Source organism: Charadrius vociferus, unplaced genomic scaffold, assembly GCF_000708025.1.
Source record: "Charadrius vociferus isolate BGI_N301 unplaced genomic scaffold, ASM70802v2 scaffold896, whole genome shotgun sequence".
Taxonomy (NCBI): domain Eukaryota; kingdom Metazoa; phylum Chordata; class Aves; order Charadriiformes; family Charadriidae; genus Charadrius; species Charadrius vociferus.
The window spans coordinates 325,990-329,910 of NW_009648959.1; positions in this window are offsets into that span (position 1 = coordinate 325,990).

Genomic DNA, 3,921 nt, shown 5'->3' on the forward strand with positions numbered 1-3,921 from the left:
TCTTCACCACAAATTTAACTGTCTACAGTCAAAAATTCAAAATAATATTTCCCACGGCAACCATAATTCACTCAACCAACACACCGTTCCCTTCCTATTACTCTACATTCTGTTAAGTGAACGCTCCCTACATGATGCACCATACATACAAACTGTGTGCAGTGTATCAGAGGAACAGGCAAGGTACACAAATTAGCAACTTCTATGTATTTAAAGTAACAGTTATCAAGTGATGTGGACATGAGAGTTTTATATTACACAGTTAACGGTTTGGGGTGTGTGGTTTTTTTTTTTCCATGGGAAGAAAGATTAAACTCATGCCACCACAGCCATGTTTATAATAGGGGATCTAGCTGTGTGGGGTTTTTTTTGTTTGTTTGTTTTTTTTTAAGAATGGCTGGAGGAAAAAACCTCAAACCAACCAACCACTTGCCCACATACCAGTTATGAGGAGATCTTTCTTCCCTTGGCTAGTTCTGGGTAATTTAAGCTTCCATCATAATTTTAAAAGGAAAAACAACAGCTAAAAAACCTCATCTGTCAACAAACTGGTAATTACATACTAATAAAACAAACGACTGCTATGATTTTTTAGGATTTACTGTGAAAAACATCCTAGCACTACATTTATTGCACTGTTGTTTCAAATAGCATCCTTTGCTACTTTGACCACTGTGTACTTGATCAGCAGCATTACTTTCCTTATACTACAACTCCCTGTGTGTATTAAGCCAGCATTACTGCTAAAGCGCTCCTGTCTTCCTTTGGCATCTGCCTATTCATTTCCATACAAACATTTTCCCTCCTCCTTGGGCTAGCAAACATTTACATAGCTGCAAGGGCAGCCCAGATGAAGGAACCAAGCTGGGTTAAAGCTAGGCATTCAAACCAAACTGTGGGCTGTCACAGCCCTGCTTTCTCCATGCTGCTGATGCTGGTGTTCAACCCAGGAAGAAAACTCCACAAAGTAGTGAGCAAATTCTAATGCGTCAGTGTGCTGAGACAGCTCGGTTCAAAGTCTACGAGCACCAGAACAGCACCAAGGAATCATACCACAGCCAACAATCCAGCTGGGTTAGGTGGCTGGGGAAACCCAGAACACCATCACTACCCCACCCTCCGCCCCCAGCTAGGCATTTACTCCCCGCACAGAGGGAAGGTGAAGAGTACAACCAACTTTTCAGTGTTGGCAGAACACTAGACTACGTTAGGCCATTTTGTGTAGCTTCACTCCAACCTAGAACAAAAGCCAGGTTAGTTTTAATGCAGATCAGTCTTTAACTGGGATCTATGTGTAGCTGCTTAAGTGTTTACAACGCGCAAGAGAAGGGGAAAGCATGGAAGAGGATGAAGCTGCCAGGGAAGAGCCTCAACCAGCAAAGCACCAACAAATGCTCATGGTATTATAGCAGTGCATAGTCACATCTCTGAAATAAATTGGAGAGTAACATTTAGAAAAACACACTGCAAACAAGTACAAAACTACAAAAGCTGTCAGGAAAACTCTGCCCCAATACAATATTAACAATTAACTAGATTTTAAAACACAAAGCTTTCACTTGTTTGCAGATTGTGTCTCCTATTTCACTCAAAAATTTGGGGGGAGGGGGAGAGCAGATTGGGAACTTTTTAATAAAAATAACAAAAAAACCAAAGACCCCCAAAAAACCTTTTCACAGGAACAAGAGATTCATCCAAAGAAGTTTCTAAAACATTCTTCATATAGGCTTGAGTCCATAACAGAAACTGTGGTCTGGGAGGTTTTTTTTCTTCCTTTGGATTAATAGCAGAGATGGGGATTGGGTATGTTCCTAAAACAACAGTCAGAGCAGAACCCCAAACTAAGGACATAACACTCATGTGGGTAGCAACACGTTCAATTGCAGAAGTACATCTTGCAAAGAGGAATGACACACAAGTTGGAAGAGTTAAGGAGCCCCTAAACTACATCCGTATCTGGAACATGAGAAACCCAAATCTCTCTCATCATGTAGCTATGCACCCCCATCACTGGTCAATGGATTATTATGGCAGACCCATTCTTTCTTGTGCAAGAAAAACTTGTGTTTTTTACTGTTGTCAAGTAAGCAACTGTAGTTACAGGCTGTACTGAAAGCCACATGCTACTTACCACGTTCCTAACCAACTGAGTAAACCAAGCTACTCAAATTTAAGGCCTGGCAAAAAACCACTTGAATCAAGAGTCCAAGAAATATTTTCCTCTTCATATTGGGAGCTCCTGCAGCTAAGATTAAAAAAAAACAAACACAACCACCATGAGTTTGTCTCCTAGGTACTTGTTATGAATCCCACCATTGTGTAGTATACATTGGGTTGTGTAGTATACAAATTCTGTAGGACATTAAGATGTGCTTCTAACAGCATGTGAAGTAAGAAAGCACTACCTCTATAGCACAGGAAAGAAACAGAAGCACAAGCAGACCAAGAAACACAGAAGGAAGCACAGTCTGTTGCTGAAGCAGAAATTAAAACACACACCCCTAATCTACCTTACTGGGCTTTTTTCCCCCCTATGAAATATTTTTCAAACAAGTGCAAGTGAAAAGAATCTAAGGTGCTTTGACTGCTTTTCAAAATCTAAAATAAAAGCTAACTCAACATATGAGAGAACAATGTCTCGAAGGCTGAAATCTGACAGCACTCTTCATCGCCACATTTCAAATTAACCTGTGGCTAGCCGATACTCAATCTGAAACCGTTACAGCTTTTTGAGAATTCTAGCTGAACCATTCACAGTCACAAACCATCTCAGCTTGGACATCACAGCAGTATAAGCAAACCAAGTAACAGCATATAGTTCTTCATAGATAACCTGATCAACCTTCCATAACAAACTTACTGCATTACAACAAGCGTGAAGTACCTTTTTATCCCATCAGAGAAGCTGGGGTGTATTTTCTAACATATTTTCCAAGCCAGCCTTTAAGAGCAGTGGGCAGACATCACAGACAGCCAAACACATCTCTGTAAGTTTATATAAGTTTGTACAAGGCATGTAACCAACACTTACAACTTGCTGACGCATATGTAAACTGGATGTCTTGGGGAATAAAAAAAGTGTAATGCATTTTATTTTATGAAAAGATTCCCCTGACAGAAGAAATATGCTCAGCTGATAATCCACTACTCTTCTTGCCTCCAATAAGCCAAAAACCTATTGAGAATAAACTAATACATATAGCATATAACATGCACAAGGCATTGCTTGTTATTGCCAGCTTTAGGTAAACATGGCAAAGAATATTCCAAATTATTTCTCTATATTCAGTATTTTCTACACTAACTGTAATATATTTCAAGCAACTGTTCAGAAGGATGAACCTAATGAAAGATAATTTAAATTATCTGTTCTTTCATCACTTGAAATCTTAAGTCTGAGAACTTTCCTCCTGTTCACACTGTGTTCCAGTGGACAAGTTCACATGCTCTCAATGTTGCAGTGCTTTCCACAACTGGAAACCTCCATACCAAATGTTACATAATTAGTACACGATGTACTTCAAAGTCAAGGCCACAAATAATTAATAACACATTCTGACCGCCAATATGCCTCATAATGAGCAAGAGTAATGAAGAGAGAAGCTGGGACTATCCCAAAATATCGTCCAGCTACACTCATTTCGAATGGCCACACAGCAGCAGGCTGAAGGCACAGGTACGCCCTCGCACTTGGGTAAGTTAAGGAAGTGTGGAAAACATGCTACGCCGTTTTCACCACACCTCACTCTGCAGGGCAGAGCCCAAGCGAGCATCCCCACAGACAAAGGCAGCACGTCCTTACGGCGGACCGAGTCCGGCGCGGCCCTGGCAGGTCCTCAGGGAGCAGCCCGGTCCCCTCCGGCGGCCCACACCAGCAAGTTTGGTGAGGAGAGCCTCCCCGGGCCTAACCGAGTCGCCACC